The following is a 15586-nucleotide window of genomic DNA, read 5'->3' as shown; positions in this document are numbered from 1 at the left end:
GGTTATTTGGCTACAAGACAAGAGACATGGCACCCTTTAGAGAGAGAGGGGGGTATTTGGGTCATGGGATATGATAGGAGAGAGAAAGGGGGGGTGGGGTATACTATTTTGGAAGATAGGATAAGTTGCATGTGAGTTAGGGTGCATTATTGGTGAGAGGTGGGGTAGATTGAGGGGAGAGAGAAAGGAGAAAGGACAAGGGGAAGAGAGAGGGGGTTGACCTTTTGAGTGGAGGAGAGGAAAAGGGACACACGGCGGGGCAACAGTGAAGAAAAAGGAGGTAAGGTGGGGATGGGCTGCCCCGCAGGCATGAGGTGGCCTATTTTACCTTTCTCATATATTTACATAATCATACTTTATTTTTTTTCTTACTTTTTCCAATGACTTTTATCACTCCTTCCCTAAGAGGGGGTTTTCATAGGGTGGGGACGAGAGAAGAGGGGTATGGGAGCTTGGCTTGTGAAAAGCCCCCATCACATATTTTTCCTAATGCCTCCAGGGGATTTCTTTAAGGTACATCAGTTTATGGACTGTCTCCATCCAAGTGTAAGGGAGAAGGTCGATCAAGATGAGCCTGCTACATTTGAAAGAGCTGTGGAAATTGCCGAGGTCAAAAGCAAGAAGATGAAGAGAAGGTGGGAGCAAGGCTTGACACATACTAAGCCAGTTGTGGTGCAACCAATGGTCCCTAGGACAACGGATGATAGAGTGGAGTGAGTCGTTTAAGGTCCAGATCCTATTACGGCCCGGGTTCTACATGATCTTGCCAGTCAGTTGTAAGAATTAAGAATTAACATAATGAATAGAAACCAAAGAGAAGAGCGGCCAGCTGGGAGAGGTAGGGGACGAAGGCTACAAGGAAGATGCTACAATTGTGATGAAGAGGGTCACTACGCCCTTGATTGTCCTGAACCACCAAGAGAGAGAGGAGGGATATACCCCTTATATGGACGTGGTTGAGAAAGAATAGAAGAAAATCATCAAGAGTGGGCACTAGAAGCACCGCCGCCGCAACAACCACCACAACTGTTACCTGGAAATGGAGAAGGTAGGGCTATCAACATCATTACCCTTGAGCATCAAGATGTGGATGTTTTGGGCAATAAGAGAGCTAGGCATGATAGGGAGAAAGAGACAGAAGAAGAGAGGGAAACAAGAGCAAGAAAAGAAAAGGCTAAGGTAGAAGACAAACTAGAAAGTAGCAAGAGGCGGTGAAGAAGGAAAATTGGTCCAAAGGACTACCTCCTTGGCCAAGGTGTTGAAGACTATGATATTGTCAACGACATATGAAATCAAAAGGCAAATATATCTTTTTGTCAGTTGGTGACTTTGAATGCTAAATTGAGGAGGCAGTGGACCAAGTGTGTGAGTACGCGGCTTCCTTCCAAGAAGGAAAAGCGTCAAAGCATGGTGTCATCTTTGAGGGTTGGTCACCCAGTGGATATGGTGCCAATAGTTGAAGCTATGCTGGGAAAGAAGATAGAAGTACAAGCATATGTGGATGGTGGTGCTCAGATGTGTGTCATGACTGAAGCTATCATGAAGGAAGCAGTAAATAAGATGTCATTGTATGCTTCGATCCGTATCAGGATGGCCAACCACAAAAAGGCAAGGTGTCTTGGAATAGCTGAAGATGTGAAGATAAAAGTTTTGTGGATTGAGTGCTTGGTTGATTTCTACGTGATGCAAGCGGGTGAGAATGCTTATCTGATCATTTTAGGGATACCATGGCTTATAACCCTTGGTGCTAAGCAGGATTGGGGCATGTGCTTGATCACCATCCCCCATACACAGAGAAAGGAAGGACCATTGTCTACAACATGAAGACACAAGAGAGCCGTACACAGCCCCTATTGGAGATGCAAGATACAGATTCGACAGAAACTATGTCATACGATAGTGATGCGTCGTCTACGACATCAGAAGAAAGTGTAGAGAAAGGATTGATGAAATTATGTCCTGATATTTTTGGGATAAGTGTTGAAAAGGAAGCATCGATGCATGATGTGAATGTCAAGGAGAAGAAGGATAGTCCAAAAGCAATTGTAGAGCCTGCCAAAGTGAATGTAAGGAGCATGCTAGGAGAGGACTTGACAGAAAAAGAAAAAAAGGAGTATGAAGACATGTTCAAGGAATTTCCAAAGCTATTCGCCACTGAATATACAGAGTTGCAAGGAGATAAAGGAGTCGAGCATAGAATCAATCTAAAAGAATGTGCCAAGCCAAAGGTTCAAAAGCTTAGGAGGTTGGGGGTCATTCATGAGAAGTCACTTCATGAAGAGGTGACGAAGCTTTTGGAAGCAGATTTCATCTTTCGAGTGGAGGAGTCTGAATGGGTTTCTCCAGTTGTTATTGTGCCCAAGAAGAACAGAAGATTTCGGATATGTGTTGATTTCAAACCTTTGAATGCTGCCACAATAAGGAATCATTATCCACTACCCTTTCTAGATGAAATCCTCAATTAGGTTGCAGGTCATGAACGTTACTCAATCATGGATGGATTTTTTGGCTACTTTCAGATCTTGATAGCGATTGAAGATCGATTGAAAATGACCTTCATTACTCCTTGGGGTTGTTTTGCCTACAAAAGAATGCCTTTTGGGCTGGTTAATGCATATGCTACCTTCCAAGGATGGATGAATAGAGTGTTTGGTCCCTACTTGGGTAAGTTCATTCGTGTTTTCATGGATGACATTGGGTGTTATAGCTCAAGGGTCACACATTTGGAGAAGCTGAGGTTGAGTTTTGAAAGGCTTCAACAAGAGGGTGGCCAACTCAACCCAAATAAGTGTAAATTTTCTCATGCCAGAGTACATTTGCTAGGACATGTGGTTTCCCAAAATGGAATAGAAGCTTACCCTGAGAAAGTTAAGGCTTTATTGCTTATGGATCCGCCCAACAACACAAAGGATTTGGCATCATTTGTGCATAAGGTCAGTTACTTATCACGTTTTTTCTGGATGCTATGTCAGTATGTGTATCCTCTCTAGAAATTGAGTCAAAGAGTTCAAGGCTTTGAATGGAATGAAGACATGCAACAGGCTTTTGGCATCAAGGAGGTATTGTGTGCTTTACCAACAGTGAGTCCTCCCGACTTGCAGTCGATTTTCTATGTATCTATTAGTGTGGGGTCAGTAGCTTTTGGGTCGGTTCTCTTACAAAAGCAAGGAAGGAACTTCAAGCCAATAGTAGCAAGATGAAGAATGTAAGCGAGTTCTCCTACACAGAAATGGAACAGTGGGTATTTGCCTTGGTTCTTGCTTGTCGAAGGTTCAAAACCTATTTGTTGCCCCAAAAGTTCTATGTGCTCACCACATCGAATATTTTACCTGATGTAGTACAACATTTGAAGCCTAGAAAGCGCATCTTAAAGTGGACTTTGGAGCTTCAAGAGTATGAGTTTGAGTTTAAAGTGGATCATTCTCTTAAAGCTCACTTGGCAGACATAGTGGTACATAAGGGGGGGGAGCTTCCATCTTACCCAAGGGTGGACAAGGATGATCATGAAGAGGAAGTAGATATTACAGATGCGTATACAATGATGTTTGATGGAGCATACAGGAAAGTTCTTCAAAAGGCAAGTGGTGGGGTAGTTATTAAGAACCCAAAAGGCGATGTAATATTTTCTAGAGCTTATGATCTTGATGAAGCTGAAAGTAACAATGAGGCCGAGTACCTCACGCTTTTCCTTGGGTTGAAGCAGTGTGTTGAGTTTGGACTGAAGAGGGTCATTGAAAAAGGGGATGCATTGCTAGTCATGAATTAGTTGCTTGGTTTGCATGGTCATATGTACAAAAAGATGTAAATACATGAATTTGGGAGCTTTGCAAAGTGGTTTTAAGTTCGAAAAAAGGTGAAACGTGTGCACATTGTAAATATGCGTGCTTGCGTGTCAGCAGTCGAGCATACGTACATGCCTCGATAGGGTATCGGGGCCTTGTATATGGTTCTAGGTGGCTTATTTTGGCTCGATATAATGTGTTTGAGCTTTCTGCAATGTAAATAATGCAAGTGACAAGTGTGGGTACTCTCATCCCGCTCGAGACGTTTGACACATGCGATAACTGTCTATTTGCGGTGCCTGATCTGCGGTGATATGTGCATCGCCCTAGAAGTGGTCAAAAATGGAATGTGGGGATGTGGAAATGTGATTTAGGTATCAAGGATCAAGCGTGCGAAATTTGGTGAATTTTGGAGTCCGTTTGGGGTTTTTCCTACGAAAAAATGCCCGCCAAGGGTCAAAACTGGACCAAAAAAGGTGTGAAATGGCTTCAAATTGCCACATCAGTGAGGGTGCCGTGAGTGCTTGGGCTGAAGGAGCATTTTGGAAGCCAAGTTTTTGCACTTTCACCTCTCTGTGTGGGGAAGGAAGCAGGATTCGTACAGGTGGTCTAGTGCAGTCCCGTTGCGTTCCCGTCCTGTTTTCGAGTGTATGGAGGAGTGAATGAAAGATTCTCTCTTCAATTTTTCACTTGGGAGAGTCTATGGAAGTTCTGAGGTTTCCATGGATGTGTGTGTGTGCAAGGAATTGAGGGAAGAAGGTGCGGCTTTCTGCAAGACTATGTGACCCTGTATCGGTGCCACTAGGGTTGGCGCTACTCCAAAGAATCCAACAGAGTGGGGCTTGGTGAAGCTTTTGCAATGGTTTGAGAGTGGAATTCTGTGGCTGGATTTTTTAGGTTTTTGATGGTTTTTCTTGTATATTTTGGTCACCATCAAGCGTGATTTCCAATGTTGATCACCTCGACTCACCTTGTAGTGTCTGCGGGCAGGCAAGGGCTTGTAGGTCGAGGCATTTGGAGTTTAAATTGAGCTTGTGGGTAGAGTTTTTAGGGATCTTTTGAGTGGTAGTGAGTGAGGTGAGGAATTCAATTAAATTCCTTGTGTTGTGTTGAGTTGTCTAGGTGTGTGAGTGTGCGCACGACATCTTTTGCTCCATCATCATCTCCTTAACCAAACCTATCTCTCTCACTCTTATTAATTCATCCTCTCTACAAATTTTAGGTTCTCCTTGCTACAGGTACATCTCTCCCCACAGTATCCTTATTGCCTACGGGCAAGAATAGGGTTTGGGAGGGAAACTATGTTCTAATCTCTCATATCTACATTTTGCACATACCATAGTTATCCTAGATGAATAATCCACATGATGATAATTTCTATCGCTTTCACTCTGTATGATCTATTAGAATTAACGTATGGATTAGCCGTAAAATACACTTTCAACACCATATAGTGTTTCTCTTTGGCCCAGAAAGGTTCAATAAAATACTTCTATCACCGAATCCCATTATACTACCTCTCATAGACAATAACTTTTCTTTTGACGTAAGCCTAGTTATCTTGCTATGAACCAAGAGGATTTGTACACACAATTAATCCTAAGCCCTAGACAAAATATATATATTATGAAGCACAAAACTATGATTCCAAAGAACAATTCGTAGCCTATTTGGTCAGCCAAGATTGAATGCCATTAACTCATCTATTAACCCTTTCATATTACCCATGATACGATATGACCATAGCCTTGATTTTTTCATATTTGTGTTGTTTTGACATTCTCTTTTGTGTTCTTTCTTTGTGTGTGTGAGTGCAGGAGAGAAAGAGTGGGGCTTCTTTGATTGCACTTCTTTCCAAACCCTAGTCTTCATGGCATCTATGGTTTAACTCCTTCATATAGTTTTTTTTTGAGTTCTCTCACAAACTCTCATAGCCATAAGCCCGGTGCTTTCCTGGCAAGACCGCAAATTTCTCGACATATTTTTTGTGAACCTGGCGTGAATCTGCCAGGGTGATAGTTTGTGGGTAACCATGGGTGATCATGTTGAGCAACAGGGTATGCATTTTGACCGAGCAAAAATGCAAATGTTTCAAACATTTGCAATGTTCATGCAACAACAACATGCCATTGAAAGAAGGGAGATTTCAACAACAACAAAGGCCATACAAGCGGTCGTCAATAGAATGGATCAGGTCAATGGAAAAGATGTAACGAAGTACTTACGCGAGTATGTGAAGGAGATGGAGCTGCATCGCGTGTCAGAAGGTTAGATGATTCACATGTTTGAGCTAGTTGTTGCTCCAGAAATTAGGGAGCATGTTAGGGCAATTAAAGATGGGCATGGGAGAAATTGAGAAGAACTCAAAGTAGCTTTAAAGGAGGAATATTTCATGGAGGACTCGAAGAGAGTGACCAAAATGACATTCTTAGAATGGGTAGTCAAGCCAAAGCAAGGACTATCAATAAAAGAGCTACTTAGGGAATTTGAGTTGCGCTATGCACAACTCACCGAGATAGAAAGGGCCACACTAGATGCAGAGAAGACATATATTTTCTTACAAGCCGCAGGTAAAGAGTTTCAAGAAAAATTGGAGCTTCTTCTTGAAGATAAAGATGCTGAGAAAGGACTAAAGACCGATCGGAATGAAGTTGAAGGTGCTCTCTCATTGCTTGCCAAACGACAAAGAAGAAGGGACAAGATGGTAGTAAACACTACAAGTCCTTCAACCTCAAGTTCTGACAAAATGGTAAAGCTTACTTATATAGCTCCTAAGTTTGATGAGTCTATGCTAGATGATCTCGTGAAGGGAATGCGTGACATGAAGGTGAAGCTTGCAAAGCTTGAAGAAAAAGGCCAACCATCAGGGCCACTTCTTAGGCAAAGACAACAGCCCAAAGAAGGGTTTGTTAATAGATGTATTTGGTGTGATAGTACAGACCATGTAAGAAGGTATTGTGATGATTTTAGTGATGCTTTGTCAAAAGATGTTGTCTTTTTTAAGGATGGTAAAATCCACTTAAGAGAGACATGTCTACCCTTGAGAACTAACTTTGGGAAGGGGGGAATGAAAACCTTACTTGAAGATATGGAAACTAACCATGCTAGCTCTTCAGTTGAGGCAGCTACTTATGGAGTAAAGATTGAGCATCTTAGTGATGAAGAGGTGAATGACCATCATGGCCAAATTTGGCCAAATGTCATGCAATTAGCTAAAAAGGAAAAGCTTACAAAAGAGATTCTACATGAATCAAGTGATTGCATACGTCTAGAAACAAGATGGAATGATCTAGTGGACTCGTTGTCAGTGCATGCCTACATTAAAAAATGCCAACAAAATGAGGCTATTGTAGAAGAGAAGTGCAAACGTGAGAATGTTGATGAAGGACCATCAAAAAGAGCTTCTAGAAGTGGGGGAAGAAGTGAATCGATGCCTTCCCAAATACCCCCGACACAAGGAGCATCTCCACCTGAAGTACTCATGGAGGAGTCTACAATAGGAAAGAAGAAAGAGCCAACAAAAAGTAAGACAAAAAGCCCAACTTATAAACTACAATCTGATATTGAGGCAGCTATAGATTTGAAGAAAGTCTTGGAGGAAAGGATCTTGAATAGCAAGATTGAGTTTACTCTGGGAGAATTTCTTGGCATTGCAAAGCGTGAATTCCATGAGGAGATCATTTACATCATCAAGAGGAAGAGGCAAACTCCTGCTGAAGTTTCTCGTCCTCCACAGGTTGAAGGGGAAACCTCGAAGATACAAGGGATACAGATACAAAATAAGGAGGAGGGTGATGGAACTATGGTAGGATTCTACCAATCTAGTGGGAGAGTGAAGCAAGTGCATTTCTCAAATGATGATGAAGAAGTTGAAGCTATTCCTAAGAGTTACTATTCACGAAGTCATTGGGCAAGGGCTACTATAGAAACTTTGGTCAAGGTAGGTGATCTTGAAGAGCCATTTTTTGCCTTGATTGACCATGGTTCAGAAATAAACATAATGTCAAAGAGTCTCTACAACAAGTGCAAATGGACGATAGACACAGATCATGACTGGATGGTAAAAGTGGCAAACAATTCATCCGGTGAATTGTATGCAGCATGTCCAGGTGTGAAGGTGACAATAGGTGATGTAAAGATAAACCAAAACTTCCTTGTACAAGATACATCTTCATATCATCTCATCCTTGGACAGCCCTACATGGTAAACGTGCTATCCAATTCCTCACAGTTTGTGTAAACCATGAAAGAAATTGTGAAAACCTCAGAGAAAATCCTCTACCGAAGGTGAGCAAAGAGTTTCATGACCATAGGGAAATGATGGGTTTTGGCCAAGTACCATTGTAAAGCGGGACTATAGTGGTAGAAAAAGAAAAAGGGTCTTGCCTGATCCAAAAATAGGTGAAACTTTCTCAACAGGATTCTTGGTAATAAGAAATGGATCAGTATGTTTTACAAAACTTTAAGATTTGAAGAGATGTGAGAGGCAATATGTACATAATGTACAAATAGTCATGAAAAAGAGTGGGTTGCTAGAGCCTATTGAAAATGCTTTGGGTTTGTGTGAACAAGTTTCTTTTGTAGATACTATGGGTGAGCTTGATGCTATAATGGGGTCTAGGTTGCATCTTGAAAATGAAGTTGTGGAAGTTTGTCTATGGAAATGTATCGAGTAATAGAAGCCTTTAAAGAAAACCAAACAGTTGGTCCAAAATTCCATGTTGAAACTAATTACAAGAGTGTAGCAAAGAAGGTGAAACTAGTAGCTTCACCCTTACCACCCAACAAATAGGGAAACGATTGAGCAGGCTTCTTTACAACCAAGTTTGAGGAATCCTAAAAAGATTGGGCATACCTTCACAAAGGAGTCTTTCCAAGAGTTGTAGATTGGTCACGAGGAGTTTCTAACACAAGAGAAGAAAGTGCTTCAAAGAAATGCTTTCAAAGCATAGTAAGGATTTTGCATTTCAGCCACATGAGATAGGATGTGTTGATCCTTCTATTGTAGCTCCTATGGTAATTTTCACAATAACTCATGTGCCTTGGAATCCGCAGCCTATTCCGGTTCCAAAGGCTCATTTGCCAAAGTTAGTAGAGCTACTGAATGAGAAAAGTAAAATGGGAATCTTGGAGCCTTCTTGTGATCCATACTCAAACAGGTGGTTCACAGTTCCAAAAAAGAATGGTTCTCTATGCTTCATCCAAGATATGCAACCAGAGAACAAGGTGATAATTAGAAATGTAGGTACAGGTCCAATTGTGGATGAGTTTGCAGAGGCATTTGCATGGAGGGCAATCTACTCAATGGGTGATCTCTACTTAAGGTATGATCAATTTCAGCTTGCAATCTAAAGCAGATACTTGGCAACCATGAGGACACCTTTGGGTTTGGTAAGGATGTGTACCTTGCCATAGGGAGCAACCAACTCTGTTGCACATATGATGAATCGGATGAATAAGGTCTTACCTGACTTTATTCCTCAAATCACAATGCCTTTCATTGATGATTTTCCTATCAAAGGATGTGAAGAAAGTGACAAAGATGAAGCTTTGGATCTCAAGGGATAAAATTTTGTTTAGGCTGGAAGAAGTGAATCTTACAATGGCAAGGAAAAAGTCTATGTTTGGTGTCAATGAAGTGCTCATTGTGGGACAGATGTGCAGACCATATGGTAGGAAACCTTGTCCAACAAAGGTAGATGCCATCCAAAGAATGAAAGAAACATGCACTAGCATCACTGAGGTTAGAAGGTTTCTAGGAGCATATGTCTTCTATGCTATTTGGATTCCATATTATGCACATGTAACTGATCCTCTTTATCAATTTCTTAGAAAGAATCAAAAGTTTAAATGGACAGAAGCACATGTAAAATCCATGAAAAAGCTAAAGGAGTTGCTCCAGTTACGACCAACTTTGAGAAAGGTAGACTATGAGTGTCAAAGGCCAGTAATTGTGACAGTAGACACCAGTCCTACGGGGATTGATGGGCAATAGGGCAAGATGATAAAGAAGGGCGTAGGTATGTGGTAAGATTTGGAGCAAGGTATCAAGTGCTCGCCAAAGAAACTATCCACAAACAAAGAGAGAGCTATGGGGTATGGTTATAGCCTTGAAAAATGGGAAAGAGTACCTAATTGGTGCATGTGTGGTTGTAGAAACAAATTGTCTACCACTTCTTGGGATGATTAAAAGCTGCTCAACACCAGACATTGCTATGTTACGGTGGATTTCCTACATTAAGTCCTTAAATCCCCAATTTAAGCACATTGTAGGTAAAGACAATACAGTGGCAGATATGTTATCAAGGGCAAGGTATGAAGATGAGTCACAAATGATTGATGAGGGAGATGATGTAGGCACAAAGTTCTATTCTATCTCTCATGTCAAAGGTAACAATGTTTGCATGACTAATTCCCATGAATTGTTCTTGAAAGATCTTTATGAAGGTGATTGGCTTCTTATTGGAAGCTACTTGAGTACTCTAACAAAACAGGAAATCATATGGGTACTTTTTGAGGGATGGTTACTTGTGGAAGTATCCTAAAAAAAAGGGTGCTACACCACAACGGGTTATATGTAAAAAAAAGACTCAAGTAAATCTCATGCAAGAGTTTGATGAGAGTCTATGGACTGGGCATAGAGGTGTGTGGGCAACCTTCTCCAAGTTGAAAGAAAAATACTCGTGGAAGGGTATGTATAAATATGTATCTCAGTTTGTAGAGTCGTGTGTAACTTGTCAAATGTATTCAAATGTCCAAAATCGTGATGGATTGCACCCTACATATCCACTAGCCATGCACTATAAATGGGTTGTGGATCTAGTCACAATGCCCTTAGGACTCTGGTAGATGAGATACTTGGTTCTTGCACGAGAGGACCTAACTAACCAGGTTGAAGGAAGAGCATTAAGAGATAAAACCACAGAAGCTGTGTGCAAATTCCTTCTTGATGAGGTGATTTGTCGTTATGGTTGTGTGGGAAAAATCACTGCAGATAGAGGTGAAATGGATGTCAAAGAAGTAAGGGAGTTCTTTTTTAGATTAGGAATCAAGATTTCTCTTACTACAGCTTACAAGCCTGAAGGCAATGAAAAGAGTGAAAGAGGGAATCCTCCTATCATCAAAGCTTTGGCCAAGGCTTGCGAAGGAAGAGTTGGTGAGTGGCCAAAACTGTTACCATATGCTTTATGGGCTAATCGTACAACACATAGCTCAATAACTCGCTATATGCCTGCGGAGCTAGTTTATGGTCAAAAGCCAGTGATTCCGATTGAAGATACAATTCCCACATGGAATGTAGTACCTTGGCAAGAGGGGCTTAGCAGGGAAGATCTCCTTGCACTGCGTGTAAGGAAACTAGAGAGAAGGCCTGGAGACATTGAAGCTACAAAAGAACGACTCAAAAATGCAAGGTTGAAAAACAAGGACTACTTTGATAAGCGACATCGACTCAGGATCCAAGCAATTGACAAAGGTGACTAGGTTTTAGTGTATGACAGTAGCCTTGATAACCAGCACACAGTCATGCGTAAGTTCTCAAAAAGATGGTTTGGACCGTATGTTGTAAAGCATGTGCATGAAAATGCTACTTCCAGCTTGTCTAAACTATATGGTACAAAATTAAAGATTCCCATTGCAGGAAAAAGGATCAAAATGTTTAAGAGAAGAGGAGACAATGATCTAGAAGATGTTGATGAGGAAGAAGAGCAAAACACAGGTGAAGATCAAAGTGAACATGAAGCTCTAGAATCATCCAGTGAAGAAGAAATCAAGGAAGATGTACAAGAGGGCTGATCTTACAAAGAGACAATGTGGCACATACCGGAGGATGTACAGGTTTAGAGGAGGTGGATGTCGTGCTGTGACATGTACATAGTGGAACTCATGCTACAAGAGTTATCTTGTAACTTTTTAGATACATAATTATATTTCCTATAATGTACATATGCATATTTAAGTATAATAATAAGCTTTCTATCTCATCCTATTATTTTTCTCAAGGGTAACCTATTCTTACTTTACCATCAGAAAATACTATGGGAAAAGCCTCAATAGCTCCGCCTCTTTAACTTGGGGAAAAAAGCAATGATTCTTTATTTCTACTATCTCATTATCATCTCACACCCTAGTTAGATCCTATATCTAGGGTAAACTCCAATATATATATATTCTATGTATTTTTTTATTTTTCTTATATTTCTTTTTAAATAGCTACTAGGAGGGAATCAAATCCTAGTGGGACACTAGGTGGCATGATTTCAAAGATACATTTATTTTAATGCATTATTGCAAGCATGATTACAAAACTTTGTCAAGGAGCAATGTCATGCTTTCATATGGCATGAGCTGTCCTTTGGAATCAAATGAAAGTCTAAGCTAAGGGGACCACAGGAAGACTTTTTCTGCGAGAAATGGACCCTATTTTGATGATTTGTTTACACAAGGTTCCAATCCGAATTGGAAAAATATTTTAAATGGAAGCCACAGTTGAGGAGATATGATCAAAATACTGGACCCCAGTCTGCCCACATCATGCAGAGACAGCTCATTTCCAACTTTTCCAGTTTTTGTTCACATTGGCTCTTCTCTTCTTGTGTAAATCGTTGGGGGTTCCTTTCACCTATAAAATGGGACCTCTTCTTCCTTGAAAACCACTCAAGCATTCAATCCATTGATGAGAGGAATTCATGAGGGAGTGAGTAGTAATGCCAAATTGTACTTAGCCATTAATAAAGCCTAAGCCTACACTTTCTCCTAGAGGAAGACTAGCCATTCTTGCACCCAATCCTTCGAAGATCAAATCTAATTAAAGAAGGTCTTAGACTTGGCGTATCAATCAAAGTTGAATTCTCCCCTCTTCTTCTCTGTCCATCAATAATGGTGTTGAAGGGTTTGTCAAGTAAGATGTGTTCTACATTGATGTTTTCTTGATTTCTTGTTGTTTTCTTTTTCATCTCTAATCCAACATATATATATCTAATCTCATCTCCTTAACCAAACCTATCTCTCTCACTCTTAGTAATTCATCCTCTCTACAAATTTTATGTTCTCCTTGCTACATGTACATCTCTCCCCGCAGTATCCTTATTGCCTACGGGCAAGAAAAGGGCTTGGAAGGGAGACTCTCTTCTCTTCTCTACCCTTCTCTTCTCTCATATCTACATTTTGCACATACTAGAGTTATTCTAGATGAATAATCCACATGATGATAATTTCTATTGCTTTCACTCTGTACGATCTATTAGAATTAACATATGGATTAGCCGTAAAATACACTTTCAACAACGTATAGTTTTTCTCTTTGGCCCAGAAAGGCTCAATGAAATACTTCTATCACCGGATCCCATTATACTACCTTATATAGACTATAACTTTTCTTTTGACGTACGCATAGTCATCTTGCTATGAACCAAGAGGATTTGTACAGTACACAATCAATCCCAATCACTATAGAAAATATATATATTATGGTAAGCACAAAACTACAATTCCAAAGAACAATTCATAGCCTATTTGGTCAGCCAAGATTGAATGCCATTAACTCATCTATTAACCCTTTCATACACTACAACAAAAAAGGGGGCCTTCGACGCAAACATCGAAATACGCGTCCCTACAAAAACGTCACAATATGTATCGATATATGCGTCGAAAGGAATTGTTATCGACGCATATTTTGACGTGCCTAGCGATGCAGATTGCGATGACCATAACAAAAAAAAATATTATTGGGCAGAGGACAGGCAGCCTGGCCTACGCCCAGTGAGAAGATGGACACAGCCATAGTCAGACTGCCTGCCCTCTGCCCAAGAAAGCGAGCAGCACCAAAATCAACCGTGCTCTCGTAGAAATTTCAGCAGAGTTCCCTTCATTTTAACATAAACTTTTCAAACAAAACCATATGTATACGCCTCCTACATGCTATCCATGTAGGATCTCACATGAGATTTAAGGAAAATGAAAGAAATGAAATGAACTTTGTGCAAAACCATAACCAGCTTAAAATCATAACCATAACAAACTTTGTGAAAAACCATAACCAAATTAAAACCATAACCGACCATAACCATATTGATCAAAACCATAATGATAACCAGAACCATAAACAAAACATTAACCATAACCATAACCATAAAGCTAAACATAACCATAAACAAAACAAAAACAATAACCATAACAATGTCTATACAAGAACAATAACCATAACCATGTCTATACAATGACAATAACCATAACCATAAGAAAAACAATAACCATAACCATGTCTGAACAATAACCATAACAATGTCTATATAAAAAAGAGACACAAAAGCGTGTCTCTATCTCACAAAACATATATATGAAATCCAGTGATGACTAGGCGTCACAACCTGCACATAGGACAAGTCACAAAATTAGTATTGATATTACTTCACATATACTTATTTAATTAAATCAGCTCACACATATTAACATCTCACCTCAATTGATCAGCGAAACTCTAAGGCCTCCCAGCCTACAGGCTCTCCTGAAGCATCAAGATCATTCAATAATTCATACTAGATACATCTGCGATATCCATCTGTCTGCTCCTAGCGTGTCGGGACTCGATGCATTGCAAGATTCTGCGTTTATACAAAAATCAAAGTAATAAGAATACACGATTCATCACCTTTTAAAAAACGCCATAGCTAAGATTGGATTGGAAACTCACAAACTCATAGGGAAAGGTGTCGAAGCCTCGGCTGTCAAGATGAGATGTCCCCCTGGTCATCTATTGTATCTGCGTGGCCTGACGTTGCTGTCTGAACTGCATGTCCGCTATCCGCTCCTCCTCCCTGATCTGCTACCACGTCTCATGTGGGATGCCCGAAGGCTTTGGCAAGCCGGTCCTAAAAGCCTACCGAGCTGATCTCGTTGATGTTTCACGATGTCCCGTGCAACACCCTTGATCCATTCTTCTGAAGATCCTTTGAACCCGAAGCAGGTTGATACTCTCTCATGATGGTCTCCACTATATAATTGATTTTGTCGTGATGCTGCTCAAGCCAAGGTGTCAGAATGCTGGTCAAAAACTGCAGCTCCGCGAGCAGGAGAATCCGCTGTCTCATCTCAGTCCCGATTCTATCCATGTGAACAGAACAATCTGCCCCTACAGTATAGAGCTTAGAGTCACTAGGATCGTGTGCCCCCCAAGGTGTCCAAGGTATGCTAAGAGGTATGCTTGGGTACGATGGGGCTCATGAGAGAGGAGGGGTCGAAGCATCTGTGGACCCTCCTCCACATCAACCACCATCTCCACCTGATGATCGCCACGATCGGCGAGTGCGCCTGTGCTACGTTGATGAGGACGTACCCACCTCTGTCGCACCCCTAGGTGTCAAAGCGACCGTGATGGGAGACCTCGCAGGCGTCGTACCCGTAGGCGTCTCCCCCCCCATAGGTGTCCCTCCCATAGGCTTCGGACCCTCGGGTGTGAAGCCCGGAGGCGTAGTACCCATGCCTCTGGCTACCCAGTACTGAGATGCCTCTGCCATCTAACTGGGCGTCATCTGTGTGATGAAGCCCATAAATGCATCTGCACTCATAGAAGCGGGATCTGGAAACTGGTCGGCCATACTAAAGTCCTGCACAAAGAAAGTAAAAGAAAGCATCAGAACACCTTTGTTTAAATTAACTTTAAGCTTAATTTTAAATCAACGTCTTCACACAAACACTTACAGGCCTAGGTCTTGACGAGTTAGGAATTATCAATAATATCTTGCACCGTATCATCATCTATCTCTAATTGCACACATAACTCTACCCCAACTTGTTCTGGCAGA

This window comes from Adiantum capillus-veneris, chromosome 28, assembly GCF_014529385.1.
Source record: "Adiantum capillus-veneris isolate H3 chromosome 28, ASM1452938v2, whole genome shotgun sequence".
Lineage (NCBI taxonomy): Eukaryota > Viridiplantae > Streptophyta > Polypodiopsida > Polypodiales > Pteridaceae > Adiantum > Adiantum capillus-veneris.
This window is presented reverse-complemented; position numbering follows the sequence as displayed.